The following is a 27,241-nucleotide window of genomic DNA, read 5'->3' on the forward strand; positions in this document are numbered from 1 at the left end:
ACATATGCCACAAGGTCGCTTCGTGTGAGGTTAAGACTGCTGCCGGAATATCCGGGGACGGGTATGCGAGTATCACGCGCTAGTTTACCCAGGTTCGGGGCTCTCCGGAGAGATAATACCCCTACTCCTGCATGTCTGTATGTATGTGGCATATCTCAGTATAGAGTGCTCCTAGAGCTGTATCACTGGTCAGTGCCATAGGCATCTGACTTTGTATATGCGGGTGGCCGGGTAGGCAAGGATGCTCTAGTGGCCGAATGGCTTATGGCCATGAGTGTGTGCGTGAGTATGCTAGCCCGTGGATGGATGGAGGCTTGCTAGCTAGCTTATATAGTGTGGAGTGGGCATGGGACATGGCGTTGGTTGTAAGCTACCTTGGGTAGCTTACAAGCCAAGCCATGTATGGGGCATGGTGCATGTCATGCTTGTCCCCTGGGTCACTTCATAAATAGTGCCAGGGGACAAGTGACACTATACATGATGGCATCGAGGTACAGCCGTCTCGTCCGCGGTATGGCCGCCACGTCGCGGTCTTGTCGGTGTCGCTTCGGGCTGCATTCGGCAGCCGGCTGATTGGCGTAGTCGGCAGCCGGCTGGTTGGCGCAGTCGGCAGCCGGCTGGTTGGCGCAGTCGGCAGCCGGCTCGACAGAGTAGTCGGACGGGGAGCCGGCAGGAGCGGCCGGGCAGTCGGACTGAGGGGCTTTGCTAGCCCCGATGTCTTGAAATATGGTCTTGCCGTCTTCGGGGTACCCGCGTCCAATTACTCCGACAGCGAAGGATATACGGGTAAGAAAATTTGATAAGTAAGTATGTGTAGTAGTAGCCCCTGAGACTTGAAATAGTTGGCACAACTGACTTAAGGATCATTGTATGTATAGGTTCTTGTAGAGAAGAATACCCATTTATCTCAAGAGCTGGAAGAATGTAGGACCCAGCTGAAGGCCGCTATTGCCGAACAAGAGGAATCAAAAAAGGCCTCTTCTGGTAAGACTTGCCTTGATAACGGAATATGTAAGGATGTATACCAGTTATTTATTCGGCATGGCTTATAAGTCTAACAATGCTACAGACAATCCCGGAGAGAATCCGAAGATTGTGGAAGATAATGAGCCACATCTGCGAAGTGAGCTGAAGGCGGGCGAGCGAGTGCTGACGCAGGCTATTCGAGAGAGAAATAATCTCCAAGATGCTAATATCCGACTGAGCGTCGAATTAAAAGATGTTCGGGCTCAGCTCACTGACTCCATGAAGGAGAACAGGAGGCTTCAACGCAGCATTTATAGTAAGTGCTTAAACAAACTGTAGGACAATTCGGCGAGGAAGCGTATTGACAGAGTTATGTCTGTAGGTATGCTGACGGGCCGTCCTGAAGAGGAGATGCCTGGATCTGCAGGCGATATACTGCAAGATCTTTCACAACTGCACGAACGAGCGCGACAGGTGATGCAGGGTATTGCCCAGGCCTTGTGGCCATCCGCTTCCCTGCCAGGAGGCATGAGCGAGCCTGTGGAGATGCTCAAAGGAGCACGGCGGCGCTTCCGATTATGGAAGATATCAGCCTGCCAACAAGGTGCGAAGCCTGGGCCATGGTGAAGACGCAATACGCCAAGGCTGACCCGATCCATATGGCCGAAGTCGGACCGGTGGGGTCAGATGGGCAAGAGATACACGTGAGTCTGGTATATGACCAAGTAGCGTTAGCCGCAATGTATTCCCAACAGGATTGTAGGCTAGACAGCCTGTTGGATGGTATAGAGGAAGAATATAGCCAGTCCAAGTGACTATGTAATTAAATGGACCTATGTAGTCCCTAGACGGATTGAAAATCATTTGTCATGGCGGACCTTTTCGCTTCAGCCCCCGGACCCGACAGTACGAAGTGTATCCGAATACCCGCACAGTTATAAAAAAACCGGGATATGCATGGAAACCAGGCGTAGGGGTGATAAGTGCTTGAATAGACAAGTACCCAACTAGTTATGTTATATTACATGGGTAGTAAGAAACATCTTCCAGAGAGAATAGTTCCGTTAGGGGTTCCTTTCTCTGGGTGCGCATGCATCGATGTGCATGTCTGAACTGTGAACAGAAGCGCACGAAACAAAACATCTGGGATTCACGTTGTGATAAACGAAAACATCTTTTGTTCACCGACCAAATATTCCCTTAAGAATGCTAGCTTTCGGCTTCACCCAGTCTGAGGTACACATCCGGTTGAACCGGCAGTAACAATCACAGAGGTGCTCCCCTTATGCCCTAGCCGAATTAACGAGAATGTAGGGCGTAAACACAAGAGCCAGGCAACCCAGCATGGCCAAAACTTAAGTCATATCGATGCATATAATGGTGAAGAAAAGGCACATATGGAAAGAAAACGCATATGTGGCTGGCAGAGAGCCATTAAAGTAGTTATATTTAGCTTCTGTATAGGAAGCCCCCAGGTATAGTGTGCACGCACAGTGCGGCCGGAGCGATCGAAGCATCCGTACAATTTTTTAAGGCTGTATGTGAAAGGGAAAAGAAGGCGAGAAAGGAAGAAAGAGAACGTAATTGAAGAAGCGGAGGTGAGGAGATGCACCCTGAGTTCGGCACTAGGCGTAGAATCTTCGGAGTCTAGCTGCGTTCCATGGGTTCGGCTCGAGTCTGTTATCAGATGCATTGCGCAGACGGTACGCTCCTCCGGTGAGAACTTTATCAATGATGAAGGGACCCTCCCACTTGGGTTTGAGCTTCTCCTTCTTCTTCTCGGGGAGACGTAGAACCAGTTCACCAATGTTATAAGTTTTGGCCCGTACTTCTCTGCTTTGATACCTTTGAGCCTGTTGCTGATAGAATGCGGAACAGGCTTTTGCAACGTCATGCTCCTCCTCCAGAGTATCTAAGTTGTTCTGCCGATCTAGTTCGGCTTCCTTCTCTTCGTACATGCGCACGCGAGGTGAGTCATGGATTATGTCGCAGGGTAGCACTGCTTCTGCACCGTACACCATAAAAAATGGTGTGTATCCGGTTGTGTGATTCGGCGTGGTCCGCAACCCCCAGAGTACAAAATCGACCGCCTCGACCCAATGCGTGTCTGATTCCTTCAAGGATCACACTAGTCTGGGTTTGATGCTGCTCATGATGAGACCATTTGCACATTTGACTTGACCGTTTGTTTGGGGGTGATAGAGAGGTGTAATCGAGCTTGATGCCCATGTTGCCGCACCAAGTTTTCACCTCATTGACTTTGAAATTTGAGCCATTGTCAGTGATGATGCTGTGGTGGACGCCTTAACGGTGTATGACCCCTGATACGAAGTCTATCACTGGTCCAGATTCGGCCGTTTTAACTGGTTTGGCTTCTATCCATTTGGTAAACTTATCCACCATGACCAATACGTATTTTTTCTTATGGCTTCCCCCTGTAAGAGGTCCGACCTCGTCCAGCCCCCAGATCGTGAAGGGCCAAGTTATGGGGATTGTCTGGAGAGCGGTAGGGGGCATATGGCTCTAATTGGCGGAGAGTTGGCAACTGACGCAATGTTGGACAAGGTCCTGTGCATCTGCCCGGGCTGTCGGCCAATAAAACCCTGTACGGAAGGCCTTGCTTACAAGTGCCCGAGCTGCAGCGTGGTGCCCGCCGAGTCCAGAATGGATTTCGGCTAAGAGCTGCCGCCCTTCCTCTTCGGAGATGTATCTTTGGAGGAATCCGGTAGTGCTTTTCTTGTAGAGCTCTCCTTCATGGACTTTGGAGGCCTTAGAACGTCGCACAATACAATGTGCCTCATTTTGGTCCTTCAGGAGCTCTTGCATATTTAGGTAGGCTAAGAAGGGCTCGGTCCATGGGGCGATGACAGCCATGATTTCGTGGGACGAAGGTGTTATTCCGGTGGCAGAGCCTCCGATTACATCAAATAGTTCGAAATCTGGGATTGTATTCAGGGCCGGACTAATATTGCCGGACTCCCCTTCCCATACCACGGGTGGCTTGAACAGCCTTTCCAAGAAGATATTAGGTGGGACGGGGTCGCGTTTAGCGCTGATGCGGACAAGGATATCCGCCGCTTGATTATTTTGTCTGACCACATGGTGGAATTTGAGCCCCTCGAACCGAGCTAAAATTTTGAGGACGGCATTACAGTAAGCCGTCATTTCGGATCCTTGGCATCAAAGTCTCCATTTATCTGAGATATTGCGAGGTTAGAGTCCCCGCGTACCTCGAGGCGTTGGATGCCCATGGAGACTGCCATCCGAAGACCATGCAACAGAGCCTCGTATTCGACTGCATTGTTGGAGTCTGTGTATAATATTTGGAGTACGTATTGGACCGTGTCTCCGGTGGGGGATTTCAGGACAACACCTGCTCCCAATCCGGCCAGCATTTTAGAGCCGTCGAAGTGCATGATCCAATTGGAGTACGCGCCGTACTCTTTAGGGAGTTCGACTTCTGTCCATTTGGTGACAAAGTCAGACAGTACCTGCGACTTAATGGCCTGTCGTGGTTTGTATGTTATGTCGAACGGAAGGAGCTCAATAGCCCATTTAGCAATTCGGCCCGTTGTGTCATGGTTATTTATTATATCATTTAGTGGTACTTCGGAGGCCACCGTAATCAAACACTCTTGAAAGTAATGTCGTAGCTTCCGGGATGCCATGAAGACCGTGTATGCTATCTTTTGATAGTGTGGGTACCGAGATTTGCATGGAGTGAGAATAGTGGACATGTAATATATCGGCTTTTGGAGCGGGAACTTGTGTCCGTCTGCTTCTCGTTCGATGATGAGCACTGCGCTTACAACTTGGTGAGTTGCCGCTATGTATAATAGCATGGGCTCGCCAGTATTTGGCGCGTTCGGGACTGGGTTGGTGGCCAAGAGTGCCTTTATTTCTTCCAGTCCAGCCGTGGCCGCATCCGTTCACTCGAAGTGTTCAGTGCGTCGAAGAAGGCGATAAAGGGGTAGTGCCTTTTCTCCTAATCGGGAAATAAAGCGGCTTAAGGCAGCCACACATCCGGTTAGTTTCTGAATCTGCTTGAGGTCTGTTGGGATAGCCAACTGTGACAGAGCTCAGATTTTTTCCGGATTTGCTTCAATTCCTCTATTGGAAACGATGAAGTCAAGCAATTTCCTGGAGGGTACACCAAAGACACATTTCTCCGGGTTGAGCTTGATGTCGTATGTTCGGAGGTTGTCGAACGTGAGCCTCAAGTCATCTATTAAGGTTTCAACGTGTCTTGTTTTAATGACCACGTCGTCTACGTAAGCCTCTACTGTTTTAACAATTTGTTTTTCCAGGCAAGTCTGAATCATGCGTTGATATGTTGCGCTGGCGTTTTTGAGTCCGAAAGGCATGGTGTTGAAACAGAAGGGGTCGTATGGCGTAATGAAGGCCGTTGCGGCTTGGTCGGACTCCGCCATCTTGATCTGATGGTATCCGGAGTATGCGTTGCGGAAACACAATGAGTTGTGTCCTGCGGTGGCATCGATGATTTGATCGATGCGGGGGAGGGGGAAGGGATCCTTGGGGCAAGCCTTATTGAGGTCCTTGAAATCGACACATAGGCGCCAGGATTTGTCCTTCTTTCGTACCATTACCAGGTTTGCTAGCCAATCCGGATGCTTGATGTCTCTGATGAATCCAGCCTCGAGTAGCTTGGCTAGATCTTCTCCCATGGCTTGCCGCTTAGGCTTTGAGAAGCGCCTAAGAGTCTGCTTGACTGGCTTGTATCCTTTCAGTACATTGAGGCTGTGTTCGGCCAACCTGCACGGGATATCCGACATGTCTGAAGGATGCCAGGCAAAAATATCCCAATTCTCACGTAGGAAATCTCGAAGTGCGGCATCTATCGTGGGGTTTAATTGTGTCCCAATGGAAGCTGTCTTTGTGGGGTCCGTTGGGTGGACCTGGAATTTGACTATCTCGTCCGCAGGCTTGAAAGAGGTGGACTTGGGTCGCTTGTCGAATATCACGTCGTCTCTGTCCACTGTGGCTCGCAGCGTTGTCAGTTCTTCGGCCGCTAGGGCTTCTGATAATGCCTCCAGGGCTAGTGCGGTAGTTTTATTTTCGGCATGGAGTGCGATGTCCGGATCACTAGCTAGAGTGATTATTCCATTGGGCCCGGGCATTTTGAGCTTCATGTACCCGTAATGGGGTATAGCTTGGAAGCTCATGAATGCGCCCCGCCCTAAAAGGGCGTGGTATTCGCTGTTGAATGAGGCCACTTGGAATGTAATTTCTTCGGACCTGTAATTCACTGGCGTGCCGAATACCACATCCAGTATGATTTTTCCCGCACATCGCGCCTCCCGACTAGGGATGATTCCCCTGAAGGCCATGCTGCTTTGCTCAATGCGGCTCTTGTCAATTTCCATCTTGTTGAGGGTTTCGTCGTAGATGAGGTTTAGTCCGCTTCCTCCGTCCATGAGCACTTTAGTGAGCCGAAAGCCGTCCATGATTGGACTAAGGACCAAAGCGGCTGGTGCCCAGACTGTTTGGAATTGAGGTTCGTCACTAGCATTGTAAGTTATAGCCGTGTCGTTCCATGGATTTATTGTTACCACGTGGCAAACTTCGGCGAGAATGCGTTGAGCTCGCTTGCACCTATTATTTGAGGCGAAAGTCTTGAAGACTGACAATACCGTATTGTTATTTCCGGCGGGATATTGTTCTGTTGTATGGTACATGAGGAGATCCTCGCCGCTCTTTGCTACCTGCCGGAGTATCCAACATGCTCTAAGGCTATGTGTTGGCGTGGTATCCGGTGTGCTATGAATTTTGCGTGGCCCATTGAGCCATTCCTCCAATACGGTTCCACGCCTTGCATCGGGCTTTGATTTTTTTGTAATGGAATCGGGTAACTTACGATAGTTTGCCCTTTTAGTTCAGACAAGGGGTTTAGTGAGAGCCGGATTGTCCCAGAAGTTTGTTTGGGTTTTCCAAGCGCTTTCCATTGTGCAGTATTTCTGCACTATGACCGCAAAGTCAGCAAAGTGTACTATGTCACGGCGACTTATAGCATTGAGGATCCCTTTATCCGTGCAATTTTTGCAAAAGAGGGAGATTGCATCTTCCTCGCGACAGTCCTTGACCTTGTTTATCACAAGGAGGAATCTGGCCTAGTAATGATGTACTGTCTCTTGGGGCTCTTGTCTGATATGCGAAAGATTGAATTAATCTAGGTGGGTGGGTGGGTGGTTTTGAATTCAAATCCTGACCCAATCTAAGACCCAGGGGCCAAGAAGCTTCCGAGTTTAATGGCTCGGGCTCCGGGATGTTACCCAATTTTTTCGACCTGTCGCTCGATTCTAAACTCGGGGTTAGGGTCATGTCCTCCCGTGATCGGGTGTCCGGCTCAGAGAGCTCGGAAATCCGGACATAGTTCATCCTCAAAATAGAGGGAGAATTTGCATGATGCTCTTCCACTACCGCTATCTCATGGGTGACCGGCGGAGAGTGAATCTCCCTTTGGTCTGGTTTAAGCCCGATCCGGTCATAGTCCGTAGCGACGCCCAGGGCAGTGATGCGATCCAAGAGCTCATTGAGGGAGGAGAGCGGGTCCATCTGTTCGGCAAGTTCCGTATCGACATGGAGGCTGTTTCTGATGACCTGAGAAGTCATCGTTGGCGCGACAGCCGATCGGGCGGTCATGACGAAGCCGCCCAGCCGGAGAGTTTGGCCTAGGGGTAGGGCTCCCCCAGAAGTGATGTTGCCCTTGACAACAAGACGAGCCATCAAGCCTTATCGCGATGACACAGTGGAACTCTTAATGAAAGCACCAATGTCGGTGTCAAAACCGGTGGATCTCAGGTAGGGGGTCCCGAACTGTGCGTCTAAGGCTAATGGTAACAAGAGACTGGGGACATGATGTTTTACCCAGGTTCGGGCCCTCTCGATGGAGGTAATACCCTACTTCCTGCTTTATTGATCTTGATGATATGAGTATTACAAGAGTTGATCTGCCACGAGATCGTAGAGGCTAAACCCTAGAAGCTAGCCTATGGTATGATTGTTGTTGTCCTACGGACTAAACCCTCTGGTTTATATAGACACCGGAGGGGTGTAGGGTTACACAGAGTCGGTTACAGAGAAGGAGATCTATCATCCAAATCGCCAAGCTTGCCTTCCATGCAAAGGAGAGTCCCATCTGGACACGACACGAAGTCTTCAATCTTGTATCTTCATAGTCCAACAGTCCGGCGAAAGTATATAGTCCGGCTGTCCGGATACCCCCTTATCTAGAACTCCCTCAGTCGCCGCCGTCGTCGTGTTGCTTCCCTGCGCGACCATGAACAGCCGCTGCCGCCGCCATCGTGGTTGCCGTCCTGCACAACCACAAGCAGTTGCTGCCGATGCCGTGTTGCTTCCCTACGCGACCACGAGCAGCCGCGGCTGATGCCGTCATGTTTGCCATCCTGCGCACCCCGACAGCCAACACTCTTTATGGAATTCATGATCATAGAGTCGCATGCCATGCACTTTCTCCCATGCGTCCTCGCCTCCATTAAGTGCACCGTCACAGAACCCCTGACCGTGCAACGTGATCTGAGTTCAGAAATTTTCCCATCGGTTGTCATGGATGGAGTCTCCATCAATCCCCATATCGATCTGGCCAATATTAGGTTCATAAGATTCTCGATGGTCGATGACGTGACGTAGGTGTTGGGCTCGGCTCCAAGCAGAGTGTGCACGCCCATGGCTAGGTTGTTTCCGCCTATGCACGAGCTCAGACAGATAGGAACATCGGCGCACAAGCTTACAGAGGCGGTGTGCACAGTCCAGGGATGGCAGTGACACGTGAGCTCAGCCCTGACGTAGCTGGCACAGCTACAAGCCCCCCATGCCCCCAATGAGGTGGTAGACGACGGTTGTCGGCGGAAGCCTCAGCAATTTACGTGCCGTCAAAGACGGCCGAGTCGCTCCAGACCACGACTGCCAGCTGCATCTAGAGACCATGGCGGGGTCAACGGGTTGGCTCACCTAAACGCAGATGGTATCCATCCATGTTCTAATTCATCTACTTTGTTTCTTCATGTAGCATGTTTTTTGTTGTATGAGTATTCACCTTCATGGATGACATTATGCAACCTTTCAGTAATTAATCCACTGATGATGTCTCCTTTAATCTCTAGACGCGGTCGTGGCTGTGGTGGCAACCTTAGCTAGGATCGTTAGGTGTAATGCAATTGCAATACAGTATCTATCCATTAATGGACAATCGAATCCGGTTGCAGCAGCTACTATCAAAGGTGAATATTTTGGACAACTATGTTTTGATCAACTAATCATCTTTGTGGGGCCACTAGTTCTGACCTCGTGTTAGAAGCACTTGATATTCTTAATTGTGCGTGCATGCATGGCCCCAGCTCATAGACCGATTGCTAGACACCTAATTGCATTGCTTATTTTGCTATCTCGTTAGCTCTTTTCTTCTTCTTGCGGACAGAAGCAATATGTGGAACGAGTATTTCGAGAAGCTTCAGAGAAGAGGGGCACAAATGAGCAGCTTACGTTCAATTTTTCAGACAACTGTTCATAATAATTATGTAAATAACCATAGCGAACATACAGAGAGTATATACTGGGATCCAACGCTGCTCTGCTCAGTTGAGTGAAGTTTATAGGGCTCTTGTAAGTTTGGGATGAGAAGGTAATATCATAGAATCATATGATACAAGGTTCTACTTTTTTTCGGAAAGGGGGGATACAAGGTTCTACTTGATACTTCAAATTCATTGATAATGATATTTCTTCCTATTCTGATTTTAGCATTTTTCACTAGATCAATTGATACAAGGAACGGCATATCAGGCATGTTCTAACTTGAATTTGGCCTTTTAGGTTTGATCTTATCTTCGAGAGACTTATTTCATGTTGATGATAGTTGTAGCAAAAAATATTATGAAGTGTACGCTGTCTTCTATTACGGTTGTATTGATCTTCAAGCAAAATCGATAGGATTTGATAGTCCATTTGCGTCAATGCTCAGAGGGTGAGATCTGAGATGTATTCCTCCCTGACCGGCATGGTACACAACCACACAAGATGATCGGACGATGTGCACGACCACCAGGTCCCTATGTGGCCTCAGGACTCGCATAAACAGATTGTCGGCTCAATGCGCATGCAAATGGTAGGTGAAGATGGCATTATCGGTCCCGAGCGATGTTTATTGGGCCAGTCAGCTAGAGACATGAGATTTTTTTTCTCCCGTTGCAACGCACGGGCATGTTTGCTAGTACCTACCTATATGCGGTATTTCCATGCCGTTCTAAGCAAATTTGTATGTGCCATCTCTAATTTTCAAAATAAAATTCCTTTTTGTGTGCTCGTACCGCTCATGAAACAGTAGGGGTGGCTGATATTTTTCCATGCTAGATGTGTTATTCTCAAGATGAGTGTTTATTCGCTTGTCATTGCATGAAAGTACGGAAAAGGTATTAGGGATGCCCAGTCCCGAAATGAAAAATGAATTTACTTTATGTTGTAAAATAATAAATTCCTTAGAAGTGTTGGTATGGACGACACTCGTGGATACGGCTAGCCATGGAATGCGAAAGTATGGTGGAAAATGGAATAAACTTTATTTACTGTTTGGGAACCGCCTATGATATATCTAGCATGGAAAGTATTGGGAACTACTCGGTTGTTTTCGTTGACAGGAAGAGCATGCCACCCAAAGTGTTTTACTTCTATTTTTTCGCTTTGAGTGGCACCGCTACAAATCCCTACTTTCCTCTACGAAGTTCCTTTCTATTTACTTTATGCAATTTTTATTTGAGTCTCCGTCTTCTCTTATAAAGCACCAACTAAGGGGCACTATGATTGTACTTGAGCATTAAATGTAGCTAATATGCGAGTGTGTCTCATGAATGAATCAATGATTGAGCATAATGGGCTAGGGATAACTTGCCTTAGAGTTGATATTTTGAAAGACATGGTTGCTTGTTGATATATTGAGTATTGAAATCTTCATGTCAAAACTAGAATATTTCTTTGAACCATATAAAAGTCCATATATCCATGCTACAAAAGAAGAGAATATGTGATGAACATGTTAGGCAGCATTCCACATAATTTTTTTTATCATTTACCTACTCGAGGACGAGTAGGAATTAAGCTAGGGGATGCTGATACGTCTCCAACATATCTATAATTTTTGCTTGTTCCATGTTGTTATATTATCATTCTTAGATGTTTTACAATGATTTTGTAGCAACTTTATATCATTTTTTGGGACTAACCTATTCACATAGTGCCCAGTGCCAGATGTTGTTTTTTGCTTGTTTTTTACTTCACAGAATATCAGTACCAAATGGAGTCCAAACGAAGCGAAACTTTTTGGATAATTTTTCTGGACCAGAAGACATCTATTGGGCCAAAGAAGTACTGGAGGTGGGCTCCGAGGGGAGCACAACCCACCTGGGCATGCCTGGGGGCCCAAATGCGCCCTGGTAGTTTGTGCCCACCTCGGCCGCTTCCCGCACCGCCTCTTTGCTCTATAAATACCCCGAAAATCCAAAAACCCTAGGGGAGTCAACAAAACACAATTCCAGCCGCCGCAAGTTCCAGAACCACCAGATCCAATCTAGACACCATCATGAAGGGGTTCATCATCCTCATTGGTGCCTCTCCAATGATGGTTGAGTAGTTCATTGTAGACCTACGGGTCCGTAGGCAGTAGATAGATGGCTTCCTATCTCTCTTTTGATTCTCACTACAATGGCCTCTTGGAGATCTATTTGATGTAACTCTTTTTGCGGTGTGTTTGTTGGGATCCGATGAACTTTGAGTTTATGATCAGATCTGTTTTATCCATGAAAGTTATTTGAGTTTTTATCTCTTATATGCATTATTACTTATAGCCTCATATTTCTTCTTCTAATCTTTCCTTTAGTTAGGCCAACTAGATCGATTTTCTTGCCATGGGAAGAGGTGCTTTATGATGGGTTCGATCATGGAGTGTTCTTTCCTAGTGGCAGAAGGGGCAACAAGACACGTATTGATCATTGCTATTAAGGACAACAAGATGGGGTCTATTCCTACATGAATAGATGTTGTCTACATCATGTCATCGTTCTTATTGCATTGTTTCGTTTCTCCATGAACAAAATACACTAGATGCATGCTGGATAGCGGTCGATGTGTGGAGTAATAGTAGTAGATGCACGAAGGAGTCGGTCTACTAATCTTGGACGTGATGCCTATATAATGATTATTGTTTGGATATCGTCATAATTATTTGAAGTTCTATCAATTACCCAACAGTAATTTGTTTACCCGCCGTATGCTATTTTTTCTCGAGAGAAGCCACTAGTGAAATCTACGGCCCCTGGGTCTATTCTTTATCATATTTGCTTTGAGATCTATTTTTATTTGCTCATGCTTTGACATCTATTATTCAAAAAACCCAAAAATACCTTGCTGCACTTTTTCTTTATTTATTTTACTTTGTTTTATCGCGAGATGGATTTATCCAAAATCATACAAACCAATCTATCTTTTACCCGAGAGGGATTGACAACCCCTCTTACGCGTCGAGTTGCAAGTATTTGTTCTTTGTGTGTAGGTACCGTTTACATAGTGTTGCTTTGTTCTCCTAATGGTTCGATAACCTTGGTTTCATAACTGAGGAAATACCTATTGTAGTTGTGTTGCGTCATCCCCCTTTTCGGGGGAAATACTGATGCAGACATGAGCCATCAGTCCCTCAAGAAGAAATTGGAGAGCCCAAATTGTATCAGATAGATGAGGAACGAGTCTTGTTAAATGCACAACATGTAGATGTAGCAATAGAAAATCCAGATGCAACAACAGAACAAGAGGCAATGTCAACATAGTTTCAAACACAGTAGAGCATAAACATTGTGAGCCTGCAACCTGCTTTAGGTGGTGTGGAACAATATTTTCATTTTAAAGTGGAAGAAGATCATGTAACAAACAATTAGAGGATTAAGAGCAAATAGAAAAATATATGGAGGAGACTAGGAGAAAGGAAATTGAAATGTTTAGGAAGAATAAGAAACAAAAAGAGAAGCGCAATTCATTGTAAAAGATAGCCGTAGTTATGGACAATGAAGAGGACAGTGAGGATGTTAATTTGATAGAATATGGTGAAATTCTTGCTAGGCCTAAGGAGATGAAACGATAGAGGGATGATCCACTACTACATTTTGAAGAGGACATGGATGTTGTGGAAATGTATGAGACAGAGGAGGAGGAGGGACTGCACGAGCCAAAAGGGGAAGAATAGGATGAAGAGGAGCAACAGGAGGAGGAGTTGGAGGAAGAGGAAGTAGAAGAGGAGGTTCCGCAAGATGTGCAAAGGAATATAGAAAAGGCCCAACAAGCAGAGCACATGCAAGTATATACCATCATCTAATGAGTACAGGAAACCATTAGACTTGGGTCTGGAAGATGATGATGGGGCTAAGGCACTGGCATATGTGTTGCCCAATTGTAGAAAAAGCAAACCAAGCAAGATGGAGCCAAGGACCTGGTATGAAGAGGAGAGAGCTCACCCACATGAGCAATTTGTGAAGCATCTTAGCTTCACTGATGTGTACCCGTTCACAAGTGCACCTCAAAAACTGCACATTTCACATAATAGGAACTTTGAGTACCATAGAAATTACAATGATAGAATTATAACACAGCGCACAAATGAACAATGCCCTTTTTATGCAACAGCTTCTCAGATTACAACTAAGAAGACATTTACCATCAGGAAGTAGTATTTGGTGCACACATACCCTTCATGTCAAAGAACACCAATGTCACTGTCAAGTGGGTTGCAAAACATTATGAGGATGCAATCAGGAATGAACCATGCACAATAATTACAACAATTATTAACATTGCTAAGAGGAAGTATGCAGTGGAGATATCAACCCATATGACCTACATGGCTAAGAGGGAAGCTAAGAGAGTTGTTTTAGGAGATCAGAAGGCCCAATGCACTAGGATTAGAGATTACTTACAGGGTGTGCTAGATACTAATCCAGGTTCTAGATGCATTGTTACAATAAGATATCTGAAGTATCATACAAGCAAGAACCCTAGGTTTCATGCACTACTGCAGGATGCTGCTAACACGACACTACGATCAGAGACCCTTTGGTGAAACTATGTGCGATGCATTAATCGCAAACGGTGATGTAAAAAACCATAAAAAAAGATGCAAAACATTTGCGATGGCGGATACATCAAGCATGGTTCAGAATTTAGTTGCATGTGCGATGGTGGGCATACAGTCGATCCATACGAAATGTTTGTGATTAGACTTTACAACAGAAATGGGCAGCCATATCAATGTGTGTGCGATACATGGCATACAGTTTGCTCCGATGAACTGTTTGCTATTAGGGAAAGCAACAGAAACGGTTGGCCAGATCAAGGTGTGTGTGATATACGACATACGGTTCACTTGAATGAACTGTTTTCGATTAGGGAAGAGAACATAAATGGTTCAACTTAACAAGATGTGTGTGATACGCGGCAAACAGGTCTGTAGTCGGAGATGTGTGGGAAGACCGATAACAACACAGATGATTCCTATTAACAAGCCGTGTGTCTTGTGAGCAAACGATTGCTGGTATACAATTGTTAGTGATTGATGAAATCATCACCGGCGTGTTCCATTGTTTAGTTTGTGTGCGATGTGATTTGCTCTGTCCGCACAACATATACGCTTTGTCTATAGAGCATCAACATATATAGTTAAAAAGATGGCATTCCAAAACCAAATTAAGCATACGATTACACAAGTGAATACACACATAAGATTTCCACACACCAAAGTAAGCAATTACATGCGTACTAAACTAGGAGAAACGAGCATCTAATCATCTACTTCTTGTTGCAATGATGCTTGCCATTGCTCTCCTTCTGGCTAGATCCCTGGTCGTTTTGGGGAAGGAGGAACTTCCTCATGTCAATGATCCGTTGTACATCTCGTAGCTCATGTACACCTCCTTGGCCGCGTACACGATGTGAGCTTTGTCGAGTTTCTCCATCCAGGCCAAGTGCCAGGCACACTTGTCCTTGTTGCAGGAATCCTTCATGTCTCTTTAGTAAGGATCGGTGATGGCCTCAGAGGTGAACCAGTGATTCCTTCTCATGCTCATTGCTGCCCCAGATCTTGTGTTGGCCCTGGATGTCGACAAGATTCTGGCGGGCAATGCCCGAATTCTTCAGCACCTTTACATCATTGGCGATGGCCATCGTAGTAAACATCTAGTGGGGTCTGTTGACAAACCTGTCAAAACGCTCGCAAGGCCTTTTGGCCAGGCAGTAGTGTTAGACGAGGACGTGATCATGCACTCACATCTGGGCAACAACGACCTTGGGACGAGACCCGACACGAGCGCGGGTGCACTCGAGGTCGAACCCGACCACCTTGTACTTATCCTCAGCAAGCAACATCTCCATGATGTGGATGGAGTGCTCCACCCAGACTGGGTTGTTGGTGTACACCACCAAGAGCTTTGTGAACCTTCTGTGGGTGTCCACCAGGGCATGCAATGTGAACTGCTGCTCGTCGTCGACAGCCGCTCGGAGCGCCACTGGAGCCGCGCAGGTTACCTTCTAAGAATTTGTCATGGTGGGTGTGCTTCTTGCAATGGTGGGGCACGATCGAAAGGTTGAAGAGACACAAGGGTTAAATGGATGCTGTAATAAATGGGGGCCGGCCGGCCTGTAATCTTCACGTCTTGTCACCGCATTCATAACGGAGGATTCTAGTGCACGCTTGATAACACCACACCGCACATGTTTCATTTGACCACGCATGGGCTCGAAGAGGCGGCAAACGTATTGTTGGTGAGCCTGTTCCCGTGCTGCCGCGTAGTTTATCGCGCAAGTTTCTCGCCCAACTAGTTTGGCCACGCATCGGCTAGAAGAGGGACAAATCATGAGCATTTATTGGCAAAAAGCTTTGTAAAAATGAAGTGTGTGGGATGACTTCGGTCATAAGTTTACCCGTGGGTGATAAGGTCAAAGATACACAGAAGGGTGATGATGGACACTCGAGTAAGATAATTAATTCTGCACTCTACAAGGCACACGGTTGAAGAAACCAACTGTGTGCAATAATGTCGAAGATCGAAATCGAGTTAGCTATACAAATCGTGTGATATGAGATGGACAAAGTAAACAGAATCGAGAATGGTTAATAAAATCTAATTCCATTGCATATTAAGGTCAAAATAGTGCTACCAATATACGAGTCTCATACGATGTCATTTCACCGATTGTACCACAAAAGCTCGAAATATTACAAGGTTCAAATTCGAGAGTTATATGGCTCAAATTCAAAGATTACAAGGTATATTAGAAATGAAATTCAGCTCATCAGCTGCAAACGCTCGTGTTGATCCATTGAACATGGACATCAGAGTGTATCAAACTAATACTAGCACTTGTAAGTATGGTTTCCAAACCTCATAATTTTTTCAAAAGAGCCAACCACTGAGAAGTCATGTATGGGGTTGACACGATGACTTTCCAATTATTACTAATCTCCGGTTTGTAAGAAGATAAAGATTACATCAAAAATGGTCTCAAATTTGACAAAAAAGTACAATGCCACCTTGTATTGGTGTCCATATGAAAACACGATAAGTTTCATGAATTTCAAATAAGTTTTGGATGTACTCGAATTTAAAAATCAAGATTCTCAATGTTTGAAATTTCTTGCACGGGGAGTAAACATGCACCCAGTGAGACACATGTGTTTTTGCAATCCATTTAGGTGCACTGTCACGTGTGCATGTAGCTCAAATTTGATTTTTGCACATTATACCCCTAGAAAATCAATCGATGTACTAAAACGTCTTAATGATCTCAGTTTTTTTTAAATTAAAACATCCCTCCTTTGATAACACATGTTCACCGCGTGATAATTTAACATGCATCGTAGTTGCGGTTGATGCAGCAAAGTAGCGTAAGTATCCCCCTCAGTTTTGAGAACCAAGGTATCAATCCAGTAGGAGACGATGCACAAGTCACCGAATACCTACACAAATAATCAAGAACCTTGCAACCAACGCGATAAGGGGGTTGTCAATCCCTTCACGGTCACTCGCAAAAGTGAGATCTGATAGAGATAATAAAGTGAATATTTTTGGTATTTTTTATGCATAGATTGGAAAGTAAAGATTGCAAAATAGTAAACGAGATTCAATAATATGGAAAAGAAACTTTAATATAATGGAAAAGAGATTATAAAAGAGACCCGGGGGCCATAGGTTTCACATAATATAATGAATCAACTCCAACAACCCGTTAACTTCCATTAATCACTACATAATCCATTAATTCTACAAATCCAACACCTATGCTGGTGTTCCACATGATCTCCTAAAGTCCTTATAACTCCCCAATACTTGAAAGGGCTGCCTTACTATAGTCAGTCCACCAATTCCCGTTATTGTGATCTAGTAATACTCCAAGGTCAAGCTCACAAAGATGCCTAAATAAACTCCGACAATTAGTCCAATCTCCTAGTTTATCATCCACCGAGAAACATGGTATCATGATCGAGATCATCAGTCTAAATCCAATTTACTCCGAACCATGTAGACATACTCAGCATCTATATTCAACTAGAATCACCTACTTAAATCCAAATCTCTTGTCCAACGAGAATTCCTACATGTTTTCCCCAAGTCATTTACGTAATATCAACTATCTCCTATCAATATCATCTAATCAAGTCAAATCCTTGCACTTCCAGGAGTTTCAGCTTGCGATCATAATTGTCCTATAAATCCAATTTACTCAGGGGTAATGAAAGCTATGCTACTCTATAATCATGATCCCACCAAGTTCATCTACCAACATGAAAGCCTTATAATCCTCCGAAGAGTCTCAAATAATTCCTCAAGGTCACTGATATAAACTCATCAAGTCATGTGTCCTCTGTTCCTATATCCTCAAATTGGTCTTACCTATGGCATCGTCAGTTTTGGTGCTTTCTTAGGATGATTTGTGCTTGTTCACTATGTCCACTAGTTCCATAATGAACCCAATGATAAGCAAGGTTACGGAGGCTTAACAGGTTCTCTTGCAATTCTGTGGGTTAAGCACATGGTTAAGGATTCGAGCTGGGGTATCTTATGAAGCCTTGAAGGGTCTAGGAATGGGTCTCTAATCTTGAGGGGCAACCATAACTCTAAGGGGCTGCACTTGGTCGAGGAGGTTGTAGCTAGTCTTCAGTGCTAGTTGGTTGCCAAAGTAGAATCCTTGGTGTATCTTGTCTTGCTAGCCTTCAGTTGAGGAGAGAGATGAGAGGGAGAGGTAGCATAGAGGAGGGGAATGCCTAAAGGGGGTTCTATAGTGCAGGTGCAAACAAACAAGTGCCAAAGGATCACACACAATTTCATTAAGATAATATAGGTGATATAGTTGCATACATGCTGCCTAAGGCAAAAGTGCAACTTATATCAAAACACAAACAGATAAGAACAAGCAACACGCAACATGGTTTCATTTGAACCATCATATGGACTTGACTGCGCATAGGGGATACATGACTCATCCTACCCTAGGGGTCCTCGGATTCAGTAGTCGTGCTTGCTTCATCACTTTGAGAGAAAGGCGTTCGGTCTTCAGCTTCTAGATTCCCCTGGGTGCCAATGGACATGCGACAGTCGGCTGCTTGTTGGGACACATCCTATTAATATGCCCGAGTTCACCACACCCGTGACATGTTACGGAAGAAAAAGGGTTGCTATTCGGTCTTGGGTATTGTCGTCGGGGGCCTGACGATGATCCCCTATGAGGTGGATATGGAAATCCATTCCTATGCCTTTTGTGTGGGGTTTGGTTGCGAGCTTTCTGAAGTTCCTTGATTTGCTGCTCCTGATTAAAAATGTGGGCTTCTAGGGCAGTGATTTGCTGTTCTTGCTCGACCACCTTCTTCTTCTCGAGGCAGTGGAGGTGCAGAAGTGTAGGGAGATCTTGGCGAGCCTTGAGAAATGCTTCGGTAAGGTGGCGTAGAAGGTAGTCTCCTGCATTGATGAAACGGATCTGGTACTTGAGGGTTGGATCCTCGTCTTCTGGGGAAATCATCACTTGAGTCGGAGCTCCAAATCCGCTCTTGCCAGGCAGGTAGCGGGTGGAATGTTCTTCTTTCATTTCGGGAAGGAGGTCTCGAAGACGAAGGAGTGCTTCATATGCCACTTGCTGAATGGCTAGGTCTCTTGTTGGCATAGGTGGTCCAACGAAGAACCACCCTTGAGGTGAGGTCTTGGCAGGCACAAAAACCTTGGCGTAGAACTCCTTCTTGAACACATCATTTTCCAGTTTGTGCAGGGTGTATATGGGCAGCAAGGGATAGTGGCATTATTGGAGGCAATCTCTTAGGAGTGATGGAAATCCTGTCGTAAGGAGTCTCAAGGGAGCGACGACCATCTACAAAGATTGAATGGGATGGGTCAATAAGGGAAATATATTTTGGGTTGGGTATGCTTTAGAAAAGAAGAGAAGTTTAGATGGTCTCAAGCTAACTAACGTCCATGCTAACTAAGGCTTCCTACAGTCAGGATGGTTCTGATACCAGCTCTGTGGTGACCCGGACTCATAAGTCGAGATCACCGAATGCACGTGTACAGTGATCCCAGAGATCAATGCTCACTGAACACACAGAAGCTGAATAACAAGAGTTTTACATCCATACATACCGTCTTACACAAATTATGACCATTATGGTCAAGTCTTACATTGATAAAGCCTTAAGGGCTGAACATCAAATGAAACACAAGCAGCGGAAACCTTCGTCGATAAGTAGAACCCATGCCATCTTCCTTAACCCTACAGGCATTCTGACTGGGAAATGCCCTAGTTCGCATGATCATCTCCAAAGAACTCTTCTTCGAACTCCGGTTCTTCCATGCCTGGTCAATTAAATTACCAGTGGCAAGCCAATGAGTACTTTGAATGTACTCGCAAGCAACCCATGATTTGGTCCAAGATGTAACAATGCAGGATATAGGTAAATTTTTGCAGAAAGCTAGTTTTGAGTGCAATGGCATGTTCAATAACTTGTAAGTCATGCATCAAGAGAATTTAAGTAACCATGAGGAGAGGTTACAGGTATCAACATAAATAGAGTGGGCACCAACCCAATCTCAATCACGTTAAGTCCTTTGACTTGACTCAAGTAGTTATCCCAAAGACACACACACACGGGTTTGTAAACTCTGGACATAGTTTAAGCAGCACCGCCCAACTGTCCTTGACCATGGACACGGCTATTCGAATAGTTTTACACTCTCCAGAGATTGCACACTTTACCCACAAGATCCGGGGAACTTCTGTGTCATCCACGACCCGCGATACTTCAAGTACCCGGGGTAAGCACCCGATCACTATCTTTCCCTAGAAGACACTAACATGGAGTCCACTCGATTGGTCGTAACCCCCGCGCCCAACATTTCACATCTTAAAATTGTGGAGCATCGCTCCCATATTCATCATATACTGCCACAGGGTACCAACGGTGTGTCCGGTGCCCCATAAAAATGTTCTTGGCCGCCCTACATGGCACGACCCCATCCCGAGAGAGCGCACCAACAACTCCCCCATCACTAGTAATGCGGGCTCCAAGCTAGTATCGGTCTAGGTAATCAATAATGCCCTTTCCCATATAAGGGTAGAGTGGTTGCGCATGTAAGGTTGGGACAGTCGACAAATCTTAAATCTAATCCGTTTTCGAAAACAACACACACACTTGCCACGGTACACCACTTCGTCATCAAGTGGTTACCAATCTCGTCATTTCCCTCGGGCATAAGTGGCACCTGATGGGGTTTTCCAAAAGTCTTTTGAAAATACTTTGTCTCCATCATCATGCATATTCCCGTCCCTTTTTGCGTAGCACTACTTTAGTATCCTGTCTACTCCCACCGCCATAACCCTCATAAGGATGTAGGGTTATGCACAATGCAAGTATCAATGAGGAAGTACGGTGGCAAACCATCAAAGTGGATACCACCTCATCATGATTCTGATGCAACAACAATATGGTGCTATATGACATGCATAAAAAGAGTTTCATAGACATGGTCAAAGGGCTGCTTGCCTTGGTCTTCAAGTTCTTCAAATCCTTCCCCTTCTTCTTCTTCAGCAACTTCGTCTAACACGGGATCTAATCGTCGCAAGAAAATAATGAGAAAATAAGGCAATAGTAAAACAGAAAAACCAAAGTGCTCATAAAAATGTCAACTTATTTTTGGTAAATACTAGGGGGAAATCTAAGAATGGGAAAATTACTAGTTATCGATTTGGAGTTGTAGAATAGGAGAAATGGATTTTCAGAGGGGAATATAAATGCTCAAATTTGGATTTAAATTTGAACAGTGCTGAAAAGTTTGATGGATATTTATGAAAATTACACCATTAAATAGGTGGGATTTTTAGAAAAAATATGGGAGTTGGAATTATTGTATTTGGATGAATATTTAATCCTATGGAATATTTGGAAAAGTGACAGAAAAAGAAAAGGAAAAATGGCACTGTGCCACTAGGCCAGAATGGCCACAGTGCAGCAGGCCCAGAGGGGATTTAGCCCGCGCGAGGCTGCCACGTCGAAGGCGTAAAGGAAAAATATGCCTTCAGCCGTCGCAGCAAAACAGTTCGCACGTGCATGCATTTTAAACCTGACGGGTGGGGTCCAGCCGTCAGTATGTGAGGCTAACTGACGGGCCCCATGGCCGTCATCTTCAACCTCGGGCCAGAGAGGGAGGCGAGATCACCGGCGTCGCTGTGGTTGACGGCGAGGCGATCTGAGGGCACCGGTGTGCTTAGGGCGGAGTCGCCGTTCGGGTGGAGGTGGAGGCGGTCGCCGGAGTGGCCTGGTTCATCGGCGACGAGGAGGCACGGCGGAGGAGCTTCATGTGGCGGTGGCTCCGGTCGTTTCCGGCTGCAAAAGAGGCGGGGAAGAGAGGGGGATTGGTCAGTGAGCCGCGGCGGTTCTAGATCGAGGAAGAGGAGCGGCGGAGAGGGCCTGTACCCGGACATCGACGGCGACCCGAGGCGGCGGAGCTCGAGCTGGATCTCGAGCCCGGGCTCGTCTAGAGAGGGGTGAGTGGTGTAGGGGGTGATTTAGGGGAGTGAGAGAGCGAGTGGTGAGGAGAGTAGGGCTCGGGGAGGCCCTTAAATAGGTGAACGGCGGTCCACCGAGGACCCGTGCACCGGCGAGCCTGCTGCGGTTGCTATGGCTCACGGGGGCTCAAATGAGCGTGTCTGGGGCGTTTGTGGAGGTGGTCTACGACCAGGGGAAGGAAGAGAGGGAGCAGGTGGGGCCAGAGGCGCCGCACGTGCGAGCGCGCTCATTGGTGCGCTCGGGCGGCCGGCGCGCGTGCGAGCTGGGGCGAGAGGAGGGAGAAGGAGGAGGGGGACCATGCTGTGGCGTGTTGAGGACGTCGAGGCGCATCGTCGGGCGCATTGGGGAGGCCCGAGGTGGCCGGAGGCGGTTGGAAGGGGGCGGCTACAGTGCGGGAGCGCACTGTAGCATGCTCTAGAGCGTGCAAATGGCCGGCATGCCATTTTATATGCATAGTGGGCACGCCCATTGGTGTCTAGCAGGTGTGGGAGAGAGTAAAGAAAGGAGAGGGAGCCTTGGATGCTCTGGAGGGGCTCTGGTGAGAGAGGGGGGTGAGAGAGAAGGGTGTTGTGGCTGTCCAGAGGGGTAAATGTGGAGGTTTCACCCCTCAATTATTGATCTGAGGCCAAGGGGGAGTTACTGGGGGTAGAATAGGGTCAGGAGCAGCGGTGGTACAAGGTTGAGCCCATGGAGATTAGTGGAAGAGGTCAAAAATGGCATTTTGGTAAAGTGGCAGAAGGTGTTTGATATTGGTTTGGGCAAGTATATGATCTCCATTTGTCATCAGGCTTGATAGGGTCAAATGGTATGAGAAAATAAGAGGTTCCACCAAGATTTAGTTCATTAGGGAAAAGTTGCCAATGCAACTTTTGTAAACCCTAGAAATCAGCAGAAATGGACTTTCCAAGATTTAGTCATGAAAATATGTTCTCCTTGATGCACCACTTGGTGTAGTGTCATCATTTGAGGTTATGAACATGTCCACAAAAGTTAAGGTCACAAAGAGAAAGTTGACAATGTAGAGTTGTTCAAATTTGGGTCTAGACAGGAAGGGTTTTGGGGCCCTTTGATCAAGTTAACTTGCTCTCCAACTTGTACCACTTGGCCTAGATGTATAATTAGATCATTTGAGAATGTTCACAAGGTTTTAGAACATTTGGGAATGTTTGGCAATGTAAAGTTGCTCAAACTTCAAAATGGACAAAAATGGTTTTGAGGGGATTTGATGATGTTATCTTATTCTCCAAGACATGAGAATTGTCAAGATCACCAAATATGGCATTTGTGACATGATGGAATTTTCTTGGATTTTTTATGAAAATATTTCCTGTAGAAATATTTCAAATCCTTGAAATTGGCAGAAATGGTTTTGAGAGGTTTTGTCCAATATTTTGAACATGACCATGTGTTGAAACTCTTATATATGGAAAATATATGTCCACTGAGTTTCCCTGATTTTTGTCAAATATTTTTAAAACAATAAAATAAATTTTCCCTATTAAAGACCATTTCTGGCCGTAAGAAAAAGCTTTTAAATAAAATAGAAAAATAACTTTTAAAAGTATATTTTTGTGTTTTATGGGAGTCCTATATCTAATAGGTTTCAAACACACTCTTTGAAATATTTTTCATAACCCAAATCAAGTACTTGCAGTGCAAATCTCAATTCATGGGTTTTTGAAAAACTAATTTTTGAAAATACTATTTGGCCAAATTTTTTTTGCAAGAAATTATTTTTATGTACTATACACATGGCATGATCATTGGGAAAGGTTTTTGGATCAAGGAGAAGGAGTATAAGAGTTGGAGGATTTATTTGATTTTTAGAGCACATGCAAACAACAGACAAAATCCAATCAAGGCAAAGTCCAAAACACGCAAAAGTTTTTGTCAAACCACATTTTATCATTATTTATCACTTTAAGTGTTGTGCCATGAAAATCAGGGTGTGACAGACCTACCCCCCTTACAAGAATCTCGTCCCCGAGATTCCCAAGCTAGGCGCGGAAAGGGATACGAAAACTTTCATGTGGGGTGGTCTTCACATCCTCATATTGTTCCTGCTTCCGAGCGGTGCTCCTTTGATCCTGGAAGTACTTGATGGTGTGGCTTCATGTATAATGTTCTTCTTGATCCAGGTTGCTAATGGGTAGCTCGCGGTAGGTTAGGTTGGGCTAGGGGTTGATGGCTCGATGGTTAATGCCCTCGTAGGGATCAGGCAAGTTAGGAAGTTGGAAACACTTCCAGGGTTCTGATGCATGGAAAGCATTGTGCACATCAGGTAACTCAGGTGGCAACTCCAGCTGGTAACTGTCTTCTCTTCGTCTCGTAGTGATCTCAGAGGGGGTTGTTAAATCTTGGAGTGATCTCGAAGGGGCCGATGAATCTTGGTGTGGGTCTCCTTGTCATGGAAATGCTTGGTTCCTTAGAGAGGTGTGGCTTGCAGATACACCTGGTCTTTGACGTGGATGTTTACTTCTTGATGATGGTGGTAGTTCTTCCTCCTTGGCATGGCGGTCTTCAAATGTTCCTGGACTAGCTGAATGGCTCTTCTTCTGTCTTCAGGTGGACAAGTAGGTCACCAAATGATGATGACAATTATCTTGTCTAAGCACTTCATGAAGGCTTTGTTCACGGGGTACATAAAGTAGGATGGGGAATTAGTGGTGGTTAGGGTTGAGTATGGTCCAAGGTGTTTTGATCTAGAGTCGAGACCCACGGTCATGGTCCGACCATGTTGTAGCTTGGTAGGGCTTAAGGGTTTCAAGGATTCTAGGGTGCGAGTGAACGTTTATCCTTGAGCACCATTCCTGAGATGCCAATTGTTCTACTTAGTCCTCCAAATAGATCACCTTATAGTACTGAAAGCATCATTCGTATAGGTCAACTCCAATCATCACTCATGCTATTCATATCCTCATGACTCCCAAGAGGAGTTCTAACAAAATCATATATGTCTACGATCCCCAAACTCATGTGTGTGGCTACCCCTAAAAATCCATGGGTAGAGCATACAAGCTTTCAAGCTGGATTAAAACAGGACAATCCAAGTGCTCATCCTATTCTTCCAAGGTCCATGCTAGTGCATCTCTATCCTAAGGAAACACGTCGTATGTCACTCCAAAATCTTGTTTCCTTTTCTATGAATCAACTCCAACAAACTGTTAAGTTCCATTAATCACTACATAATCCATTAATTCTACAAATCCAACACCTATGCTGGTGTTCCACATGATCTCCTAAAGTCCTTATAACTCCCCAATACTTGAAAGGGCTGCCTTACTATAGTCAGTCCACCAATTCCCGTTATTGTGATCTAGTAATACTCCAAGGTCAAGCTCACAAAGATGCCTAAATAAACTACGACAATTAGTCCAATCTCCTAGTTTATCATCCACCGAGAAACATGGTATCATGATCGAGAACATCAGTCTATATCCAATTTACTCCGAACCATGTAGACATACTCACCATATATATTCAACTAGAATCACCTACTTAAATCCAAATCTCTTGTCCAACGAGAATTCCTACATTTTTCCCAAAGTCATTTACGTAATATCAACTGTCTCCTATCAATATCATCTGATCAAGTCAAATCCTTGCACTTCCAGGAGTTTCTGCTTGCGATCATAATTGTCCTATAAATCCAATTTACTCAGGGGTAATGAAAGCTATGCTACTCTATAATCATGATCCCACCAAGTTCATCTACCAACATGAAAGCCTTATAATCCTCCGAAGAGTCTCAAATAATTCCTCAAGGTCACTGATATAAACTCATCAAGTCATTTGTCCTCTGTTCCCATATCCTCAAATTGGTCTTCCCTATGGCATCGTCAGTTTTGGTGCTTTCTTAGGATGATTTGGCCCGTTCACTGTGTCCACTAGTTCCATAATGAACCCAGTGATAAGCAAGGTTACGGAGGCTTAACAGGTTCTCTTGCAATTCTGTGGGTTAAGCACATGGTTAAGGATTCGAGCTGGGGTATCTTATGAAGCCTTGAAGGGTCTAGGAATGGGTCTCTAATCTTGAGGGGCAACCATAACTCTAAGGGGCTGCACTTGGTCGAGGAGGTTGTAGCAAGTCTTCAGTGCTCGTTGGTTGCCAAAGTAGAATCCTTGGTGTATCTTGTCTTGCTAGCCTTCAGTTGAGGAGAGAGATGAGAGGGAGAGGTAGCATAGAGGAGGGGAATGCCTAAAGGGGGTTCTATAGTGCAGGTGCAAACAAACAAGTGCCAAAGGATCACACACAATTTCATTAAGATAAGATAGGTGATATAGTTGCATACATGCTGCCTAAGGCAAAAGTGCAACTTATATCAAAACACAAACAGATAAGAACAAGCAACACGCAACATGGTTTCATTTGAACCATCATATGGACTCGACTGCGCATAGGGGATACACGACTCATCCTACCCTAGGGGTCCTCGGATTCAGTAGTCGTGCTTGCTTCATCACTTTGAGAGAAAGGCGTTCGGTCTTCAGCTTCTAGGTTCCCCTGGGTGCCAATGGACATGCGATAATCGGCTGCTTGTTGGGACACATCCTATTAATATGCCCGAGTTCACCACACCCGTGACATGTGACGGAAGAAAAAGGGTTGCTATTCGGTCTTGGGTATTGTCGTCGGGGGCCTGACGATGATCCCCTATGAGGTGGATATGGAAATCCATTCCTATGCCTTTTGTGTGGGGTTTGGTTGCGAGCTTTCTGAAGTTCCTTGATTTGCTGCTCCTGATTAAAAATGTGGGCTTCTAGGGCAGTGATTTGCTGTTCTTGCTCGACCACCTTCTTCTTCTCGAGGCAGTGGAGGTGCAGAAGTGTAGGGAGATCTTGGCGAGCCTTGAGAAATGCTTCGGTAAGGTGGCGTAGAAGGTAGTCTCCTGCGTTGATGAAACGGAACTAGTACTTGAGGGTTGGATCCTCATCTTCTGGGGAAATCATCACTTGAGTCGGAGCTCCAAATCCGCTCTGGCCAGGCAGGTGGCGGGTGGAATGTTCTTCTTTCATTTCGGGAAGGAGGTCTCGAAGACGGAGGAGTGCTTTGTATGCCACTTGCTAAATGGCTAGGTCTCTTGTTGGCATAGGTGGTCCAACGAAGAACCACCCTTGAGGTGAGGTATTGGCAGGCACAAAAACCTTGCCGTAGAACTC

Source organism: Triticum dicoccoides, chromosome 3B (genome assembly GCF_002162155.2).
Source record: "Triticum dicoccoides isolate Atlit2015 ecotype Zavitan chromosome 3B, WEW_v2.0, whole genome shotgun sequence".
In the NCBI taxonomy this organism is placed as follows: Eukaryota; Viridiplantae; Streptophyta; class Magnoliopsida; order Poales; family Poaceae; genus Triticum; species Triticum dicoccoides.